This window comes from Zingiber officinale, chromosome 4B (assembly GCF_018446385.1).
Source record: "Zingiber officinale cultivar Zhangliang chromosome 4B, Zo_v1.1, whole genome shotgun sequence".
Classification (NCBI taxonomy): domain Eukaryota; kingdom Viridiplantae; phylum Streptophyta; class Magnoliopsida; order Zingiberales; family Zingiberaceae; genus Zingiber; species Zingiber officinale.
This window is the reverse complement of record NC_055993.1, coordinates 122133055-122143493: the sequence shown is the minus strand read 5'-3', so window position 1 is coordinate 122143493 and position 10439 is coordinate 122133055.

Sequence of the window (10439 nt, the reverse complement as noted above, 5' to 3'; positions counted from 1 at the left end):
AAACACCTTACAACCAAACACCCTAAGATGTTTAATTGTAGGTGGTTTCCCAAACCAAAGTTCATGGGGAGTCTTTCCTAAAAACCTATGTATTAAAACTCGATTTTGCACATAGCAAGCTGTATTCACAGCTTCAGCCCATAAGTAACTCGGTAGTGAGTACTCATTGAGCATGCTTAGTGCAGCCTCTTGTAGGACTCGGTTCTTTCTCTCCACAACCCCATTTTGCTGTGGGGTCCTTGGAGTAGAGAACTCATGCCTATATCCCTTTTCTTGACAAAACTCTAAAAACCTATGATTTTGAAATTCCCCACCATGATCACTTATAATGGTTTTAATTGTTGTTGATTTTTCATTTTCAGTTCTTCTACAAAAGGAAATAAAAATATCTATAGTTTGGTCCTTATGTTTCAAAAAGAAAGTCCATGTGTATCTAGTAAAATCATCAACGATTACCAAGCAATATCTACTTCCATTCAATGATATTACACTACTGAAATCAAATAGGTCCATGTGCAATAAATCTAAAGCAGTAGATGTACTTACAATGCTTTTACCTTTATGAACACCTTTTGTTTGCTTACCCTTTTGACATGCATCACATAGTTTGGTCTTGTGGTACTTGATGCTGGGTAAGTCTCGCACTAATCCTTGGTTGGCCAACTTCCGGATGTTCTTCATATTGACATGTGCCAACCTTCTATGCCATAGCCAAGACTCTTCTTCTTTTGACATGAAACACTTAATCAAAGCATTAGTAGCACTTTTAAACGATACTTGATAAATATTATCAACCCTTGTGCCTACTAGTACCGTGTCAAGTGTGTCAATGTGTTTAACCAAACATTGACTTGAATGAAATTCAATTGTGTAACCGTATCACACAATTGACTGACACTTAGGAGATTAAAAGTCATCCCCTTGACTAGAAGGACATTCTTGATATGGAGACATTCGGATATATGAATGTCTCCAACTCCTACAACCTTAAGACTACCATTGTTACCAAATGACACATTACCTCTATTTTTGTTTTGAATGGTAGAAAATAGTGACTTGTCCCCGGTCATGTGCTTGGAGCATCCACTATCAACAAACCAAGTTGATAGACGCTCCCCCTTTACCAATGCCTACAAGACACGAAAGATAGATGTTTTAGGTACCCAAATCTTGGGACCTAATGCATCTACAATGAAAGACTTAGGCACCCATGCCTTTGTTACCTTCTTCCTAGTCTCATGAACCCTAGAAACATGCGATCTATGAAATTGGGTTCTTGACACTAAAGAAATAAAACTAGACTCCTTAGGTTGGTATCCTAATCCAGCCTTGTTGTAGACCGCCCTTTGGGCATTTAGAATCATGTCTAAGGTCTTAGAGCTGGTTGAGAATTTCTCAAGCATTTTCTTGAGCTTCTCAATTTCACCCTTCAAGGTTTTGTTTTCATCCTCTAGGGCCTCTTGATAAAGGTCATCGACCTCATCTTCCCTAAGGGCCCTTAATTTCTCTATTTCATCTTTTAGCAGTTTAGTTTCTATTTTTGATTTTTTAAGGGAAGTAGACAAATGTGCAATTGTTTTATAACACTTTTCTAAATGGGGAGATGTTACCTCTTCATCATCCGAAGATGATGAAGTCGCGGCTGAAGAGCTTGAGTCCTCACTCTCGGACTCGGACTCCTCTCTTGCCATGAGGGCTAACTGCCGTGTACTCTTCTCCCTCTTCTCTTCCTCAGATGAACTTGAAGAAGACTCATCCCATGTAGCTTTTAGAGTCTTCTTCTTCTTGACTCTTTCCTCCTTCTTTTTGGCTCGTTCCTCCTTCCTTTTTAATTTCGGACACTCGCTTCGATAGTGTCCCTTTTTGCTGCACTCATAACATGTAACATTAGTTTTGTCAATATTTTGTTCACTAGGTTTACCTTTCCCTTTGTATCTTCTGCTTCTTCTCATGATTCTTCTCACGAAGTTGGCCATCTCGCTTGATGATGATTCACCTTCATCATCGGACTCGGAGGAGGATGAAGATGAAACAATTTCTTTCTCCTTCTTCTTTTCTTTCTTCCTTCTTCCCTCCTTGCTCTTTTCTTCTGCAACCAAAGTAATACCTTTCTCTTTTTGCCCTTTGTTAGCAAGTTCATGTAATTCCATTTCACAAAAAAATTCATCTAACTTAACAATGGAAAGATCCTTGGATACCTTGTAGGCATCCACCATAGATGACCACAAGGCATTCCTAGGAAAAGCTTTTAGAGCATACCTTACGAGGTCACGGTTTTCTACTCGTTCATCCACCGAATGGAGACCATTGATGATCTCCTTGAACCTTCCATGTATCTCACTTACAGTTTCATTTTCCTTCATGACAAGGTTCTGTAGTTGGTTTAGGAACAAATCCCTCTTGGCGATCCGAGAGTCTCGAGTCCCTTCTTGGAGCTCGATGAGCTTGTTCCATAGATCCTTCGCACTTGTGAAAGGACCAACCTTGACAAGTTGATCCTTGGCTATCCCACATTGCAAAGTGACAACCGCCTTGGCATCGGCTTGTCCCTTGCGAGTTTGCTCGGTTGACCATCTCGATGAGTCAAGTTCCTTACCTTCTTCATCCTTTGGAGGTGAGAATCCCTCCTTGACGGAGAACCACATGGAGATATCGGTCTTGAGGTAATACTCCATGCGGCTTTTCCAGTATTGAAAATCTGCTCCATCGAAATAAGGTGGACGGTTGGTGCTGAGTCCCTCCTTCATGGCCATTGTTTAGCTCTTTGGGTTGTTAAGCCGTAATGAAGAGCACCAGGCTCTGATACCACTTGTTGGGATCTTAGATGGCTAGAGGGGGGTGAATAGCCTCTTTGAAAAACACTAAGCTAAATTTCTTCAAGAACTTTGTTAGCACAGCGGAAGTAGAAAACTAAAACTAAAACGAAAACAAAACACACACAGCAGACACAAGAATATACGAGGTTCGGGGATAACTTGCCCCTACTCCTCGTGTCCGTGAGGAGGACGACTCCTTGATCTTTCGGTAGATCACACCCCGGACAAGATCCGGCTAAAGATGTCTCCTTCTCGATGGAGCAACCTCTCAACAAAGTCTCAGATGATTATAGATTTAAGCACAAGACTTACAGTGGCTGAGAAAAATATTAAGATGAGCTTACAGCCACGCGGAGAAGAGAACAGAGCAGAGAGCGCACAATCAACCTTCTCAGCAAAGAGCTCACAGCTTCACCAACTTGCTTTCTCGAAGGCTTGATCACAAAAGACAGAGAATTCAGAATACCTTTCTGAACTCCTCTTCTTCCTTCTTATGTCTCTTTGCTTCACTGGCTCGAATCACCGCCGTCTGCAGAATCGCTGCTGCCAGTCAGGCGTAGCCAATCACACCTCCTCCTCTTCTGATTCTCTGAACCCATGCCAATGGAAATCACTGGCGTCTCTGGATACGAACCAATAGCTAGAGGTCAAACTGAGCAGCCCAATCGTAATCAGATTTCGTCAGAGAACGTTGATGCCTCAAATGCATCTGTTGCAGCAAATTACAGTGAAAAGGGTACTTGTCTCCTTCTCTTAATGAAGCTTAATTTGAATCCAAACATGAGAATGTGACCTGCAACCTGCAAGCTAGAAAGACTCACAGCAAATGGTTAAAAACAGATAGGTGAATACAAATACGGCAATCAGAAAAAGTGCATGCAAAGCAAACAATACCGTGGGTCGGTCTGCAGACCGAACCACGCTTTCTGGATCATCGCTGATCGGTCTGCGGACCGATCAGGAACTAATCTGATCGGTCCCCAGACCGATCAGGCGTCGCTCTTTCCGAAGGTGCGCAGCTTCTGATCGGTCTGCGGACCGATCAGGCACTAATCTGATCGGTCCCCAGACCGATCAGATGTCGCTCGTCCCAGTGCTTAAAGCCTCCTGATCGGTCTCCAGACCGATCAATAAAATCTCAGTAGGCTACTGATTGATTTCTGATCGGTCCGCAGACCGATCAGTAAAATCACAGTGGGCTACTGATCGATTTCTGATCGGTCTGCAGACCGATCAGTAAACGTTCAGTAGCCACTGATCAATTCCTGATCGGTCGGCAGACCGATCAGGTATAAAGGTTTCACTGGATCGGTCTGCAGACCGATCCAGCTTCTTGACTCAGTCCGGGTTGACCTAGTCCGGAGAAATGAGCTCCCTAGCCCTCTCCGACTTCATCTGGTCCTAGAGAACGAGCTACCGAACCCTCTCTGACTCCGCATGCCAAGTTTCTTTCTTGGACTTTTCAACACCAGATGTCCGATCACCCTTGATCCATCTGGATTTTCCCTTGCCCGGCTTCACTCACCAGGACTTGCACCTAGCTTCACTCACTAGGGTTTTCACCTGGCTTCACTCACCAGGACTTTCCAACTGCTTCAATCAGGTCAACCTAGTCAACCTGGATTAGTAATTAATCTGAGTTAATTATCTGATACAAACTTAAATCAGTGTCAACAGCAAAACAACATCCAGGTCAGACTGTATCAACAAACTCTTCTTCATCTGAATGCATCTCTTCATCCCTTAAGTTGAACTTGGGTGGAGATGATGAGGTCGCCACTTGATATTGATCAAACTGTAGTGAAACACTGCCATCAAGCATGTTTCTTGTATTTACTTCTGTAGGCTGCATAGGTATATTAACAGTTGACTGTCTTATAACCCAGTTATGTCCTAAGACATCTCTGGTATTATAACTTCTTCCAGGAAGGGCTCTTACACCATGGCTTGCTAGATAATCTACAACATTCTGAATTTCATAGGCAAAACCCACATTAGGTGTATTAGACAGTCTACCTACCAATCCCCGAGTGATAAGTAAGTTGGCTTCTCCATTTCGCCAATTCTCATATCCTCGTGCAAGTATTGATACCTGTATATTTCTGTAAAAATCAGAAATTGTAAGCATAGTATCGGGTATTACATAAACCAATTGACTTCCATGTGTCAAGTCAATTTCCATTGTTGCGAAGATGACTTGATCACCTTGCCATCTATTATCTCTGAAGACAACTAACACTAGTGTGCCTTCCTCTTGCCTGTGTAAGATTTGAATTCTTACTTGTATTACTCCCATATGGAGAAAACGCATACCACTTCTCTAAAGTTGGTTGAAGCTTTCGGGTTGTATGAAAGCTCTATCAATCTGATTGCTTGCTACCAGTATTGCTTCTTCAGATCGATGAACATACACCCTATGGTGTACATCATCTCTTCGTGAGTGGTATAGAACTTTAGCTGGAACTATTGAGGCTCTTTCGTGCATGGAAAGTCGAAGCTGAGTTTGAGGATCCAGTTGTTGTTCTAAAGCATTGTTGTAATTTCTGCCAGTTACTCTTCTTGTGACTCGTTGTATGGCTCTTTGCGCGTTGTATCTTCGCCTTTGACCTTGTCTGTATTCTCGTACTTGATCTTTAAACAGTGGTGCCCCTTCTATTCTAGTGATTGTCGTCACAGGCGGGTTTCTGTTTTGAGTAGCCATTACTTCTTAGCAGTCTTTGCTTGTTCTTCCTTCAAAATTTGAAATGGATCAGTAAAGACTCTAAGCCTTCCTTTTGCTTCTTTAGGCTTCTCGTGAATAGAGATAGCTTGAATTCTTTCAGAGAGATTTTTGACAATTTCTTCTGGAAGAGCTTGTTGTGCTGGAACTTCTCTTGCTTCAAGCTTCTTGATTCTTTCTTCTAAAGATTCTAGCTTCTCTAGAATAGTCACTAAGAGCTGGATCTGCGTATTAGCTTGTTTAATAAGAATATTATTATTGCTAATACCTCCCTTGTAATCAGCTGGTTTACAAAAGCCGACGGCTGGTGCTTCTATGCCTTCAGTGGCTTGAAGTGCCTCTCTGTATGAGTTTGTGGCTTTGGTGTTTATGTAACTCATGAAAACACCCAACCTTCAACTTTGTGTAATAGGGTTTCAACCCTATCCACCTTTTGCTTTAGTTCTTCTGATAACAATAATACCTGTTGTTCAACTTGCTTTGGCTTCTCAGTTATCTTTATTATAAGATCCTCAAGTTGTCTTTTAGTTAATGGTTTATTTTCTAAAACTTCTTTAGTGAGATTTCGCAAAGCCTCACTAAGTTTTAGGTTTTCAACCCTTAACTCCTCTAACTGTTCCTGTATCTGTTTAAAGTTCTTAAGATGAACTCTACAGGAAAGACAAACTCTGTCGTATATTACTGAGATGTTGTGAGCTAGTTCTCTTTGAGTAGGCTGGTTCTCTGTTTTTGCTAAGTCAAGGTATTCAAGGTTCGAGGTATGGGATTTAGTATACCATTCCTGTATGTGTTCTTCCCATCGTCTAGACATAGACACAATTATAACTGGACTCTAGCACTTATCATTCCTAGGTGCTGTGGCTTATAGCTTAGAGGGTTCTAGAAGCTTTCTTGCTCACACAGGTGTGCCCTTGGATTTATCTCGGCATCCCTTGCCTTGTGACCAAGTTAGGACCTGTTCTTTTGCAATCCACTTGTCGTTCCCCGGTCGCCTTATTACCACAAAACCTTTAGTTTGATAAATTTTAGAACTCTGTTATTCAGACACTATATCAGTTCATGTTGTCGCTATAACTGATCAACAGTTGCAATTCGCTAGACATGCCCTCGGAGTTCGCTATAACTGATCAACAGTTGCAATTCGCTAATCCGAATTTTAAAGAAAGATGTCTTTTATTGTTTTAAGAACAACATATAAAGGAAAATATTACTATACCCAACCTTTCCCCTGTGAATACCCTGAGTAAGATTTTACAAAGCCATAAGAACTTAGCTCTGATACCAAAATGGGTTGCGGAAACGCTTCTTTTCAAATAACTTAGATAATGTACCAAAGAGAAAGTACAGGACTAAATTACAAGAAAAGGAAATAAGCCTGAAGACTTACAAACTTAAGACTTCTCAGAGTAGAACTTGTACCGGAACTCGGTGTGTGTTCTGCAATGAGCTAACTAGAGGGTTATATAGAAAAGAGAAGGAGAAGGATAGCGATGAGCTGAGTGCACATTGTGGGCCTCATCATCACTCACGAGTATCCTTATCTGTTCCTCTTTCTTATCCCTTTACAACACATCCTACAAGCTTTACAGCTAAGGCTAGATTCTCTTTCGTTTGGACGGCTCCCCGAGGCTCAGTCCATGTGAATTCGAATCTGCTTTAATTATTAAAGCAAAATCTTCTTTGGATTTTCTGGGCTCACCACGCTCTGTTGTCTCATGGTGGTGTGTCCACCATGTGCTGGATGGTACTCTGTAGTTGCAGGAAAGTATTGAATAAAGATGTCTTTACAGCTGTGACGCTGGGTAAGGCATCTTTAAAGTAGAGTCCTTTTGAGTACTCGCCTCGGATGCTGAAATCTGCTTCTTTGATATCATGGATAAGCTTGAGCTCAAGGATATTGTGGATGAGATGGTCTGCAACGGTCTTTTCAATGTCGGCAAGATGTCTTCTGGCATCTTCTTCTTGGGTAGTGCATACCCATGGGCCGCGGCTACAGGAGACTTCTTTGTATTGAGCCAGAAAGTGATAAGGTTCTCCAGATATGAAGCTGCCTTGCTGCTGGGCTTGGCCTAAAGCTGCTGAATTACTTCCTCCCATTGCTGAATAATTAACTCGTCTTCGTTTGACAGGGTCCATGGGCCTGAAATGAAAGAAACCAGACGAGAGAGAGTGTCAGCTAAGGTGTTGTCTTTACCTTCTATGTGCTGGAAGGTAACAGGAATGCTCAATCCAGTAATAAAGTCCGTGAATGCTATCCATCGGACTCGCGAAGGCTTGTTTTGTGTGGTTTTATTAAAGAAGCTTATGATTGCTTGGCAGTCGGTACGAATGAGAAGCTCCTCTTTGTCAAGATAATATATCTTGAAACTATTCATGCAATTCATAATAGCATGAATCTCCGCATCAATGGTAGATTTTAATGGGGAAAATTTGCCACTTGCATAAGCACTGATTAATTCTGCTGCTTTTGGATCATACTTCTGAGGCTTCCATTTTAAAACCCCTCCCCAGCCTTCCATACAACCATCTGATTCAATAATCACATAGCAATCTGCAGGTGGTATTGCTAAGTCTGGAAGATCCTTGATCATAGTTTTTACCTTGTCAACCAGAGCCCAGTCTTGGGAATTCATACGCTTTTCCCCTGTTGGTGATGTCTTGGAATATAAAGGACCAAGAATTTTTCCCAGATTTGGGATATAAGAACGAGCATAATTTAAAATTCCGAGCCAGGATCTCAATCCTTTGGTTGTTTGTAACTCTTCTTTGCTAAAATTGGCTACCTTTGAAATAATATGTGACTGGAGTTTGATCTTCGAATTTCCAATAGTAGCTCCCAGAAATTCTATATTAGGGCTGCCAATTTTCATTTTTGTTGGGCTTAAGATCAGCCCATTCTTCTTGCATATTTTCAGAAGAACCTTTAGGTGTTCTCGATGCTCTTCTTCTGTTTCTGAATAAACAAGAATGTCATCAATGTAAACAGCTATGAAATTTTCAGTACCTTTGAAACAGCTGTCCATTTTTCGCTGAAACACTGCAGGAACATTTTTGAGTCCAAAGGGCATTACGAGCCATTCAAAAAGCCCGTCAGGTACCCAGAAGGCCGTCCATGATACAGAATCAGGATCCATGGCCACTTGGTGGAACCCACTCTTGAGGTCAAATTTAGAAAAGATTTTACTTCTTCCCACTCTGTGTATGATAGTATTAATACCTGGAAGACTGTACTGGTCCTTGTGGGTATTATCATTCAATCTTTTATAATTGAAAACCATCCTTTCTTTTCCTTTTGATTCATTTCCCGTCTTTGGGTCCACAATAGTACCTGAGTAAACAATTATTGCAGTCGTTCTATGTCGACTATTGCTAGGTCTTATTACCTTCAAATCTAGCAGGGACTTGATGCGCTTCCGAAAAGAGTCTTGCATTTGGGGAGTAACATGTTTAAGAGGCCGATCTTCAATAATTAAATCTGGATTTTTGATTTCCAGTTTGCAAGTTACCATATTAGACTCCCAGTACTTCATTGGGTTATCTCCAATGTAACCTGTATTGGTTAATTCTGTAATTAAGTCTTGAAGGTATTGTCCAGGTTGCCATAGACATACCTGTTCCTGAATCTGATTGTATTCCTCTTCTTCAAGCTCCAATTCTTCAATAATAGGGGCTGCAGGAACAATCTGTTGAGTGTGAATAGTTGTAATATTTTTATAGAATGTTACCTCATTTCCCTCAATACGAACACCGCCATGCATAGCTCTGATAAAGTTGCAGCCTAGGATCATTGTAATATTCCCTCCCAATGTTAGTGGAAAAGCATAAGTATAGGGTATTCTGAATTGATGCTCCCCTATCTTCATATTTCCATATTTCAATTTCTTATTGGCCGTTGTTTTGGAGTTTATACCACTGAAATTAACAACAAAGGTATTGTCTTCAATAGCCAAAGGAGGTATTGATACCTGATCAATGCAGCAAGTAGTGGCTCCAGTATCCAGGATTGCATTTACTTTGAAGCTATCCACACCTGGAATAGAAAGCTCAACAACCAGGTTAAAGAGGCCATTAGTTTTTGGTCTTGGTTGTTCTGCCTTTTTAATAGAGAATACCTTTTTCCTGTTGGTGCAACCTTAGGTCAAGGTTGACCTGGTTGACCCGACTCGAGGTGACTTGACTCGAGTTATATTTTGATGTTTGACTTGGGAAGATTGTCGGTGCAACCTTAGGTCAAGGTTGACCTAGTTGAGTTGCATGTTGATGTTTGACACTCGTGAGAGAGTTTTATTCTTGATGTTTGACAAGAATAGGTGTTTGGGAGATTGTAGGTGCAACCTTAGGTCAAGGTTGACCTGGTTGACCTGATTCGGGAAAAGTCCAAGCAGGGAGCTTGGCACGCGAAAAGTCCAAGTATGGAGACTTGGCACTGGAAAAGTCCAAGCAGGGAGCTTGGCACGCGAAAAGTCCAAGTATGGAGACTTGGCACTGGAAAAGTCCAAGCAGGGAGCTTGGCACGCGAAAAGTCCAAGTATGGAGACTTGGCACTGGAAAAGTCCAAGCAGGGAGCTTGGCACGCGAGAAGTCCAAGTGTGGAGACTTGGCACGGGAAAAGTCCAAGTATGGAGACTTGGCACTGGAAAAGTCCAAGTATGGAGACTTGGCACGGAGAAGTCCACGCAGGGAGCTTGGCACGAGGGAAAGACCTAACTGGGATGTTAGGCAGGTGGAAAAGTCCTGGTGAGTGAAGCCAGACAGTGGGAAAGTCCTAACTGGGAAGTTAGGCAGTTGGAAAGTCCTGGTGGGTGAAGCCAGGCAGTGAGAAAGTCCTAACTGGGATATTAGGCAGTGTGGAAATCCTGGTGAGTGAAGCCAGGTGGAAAGTCCTGGTGAGTGAAGCCGGGCAA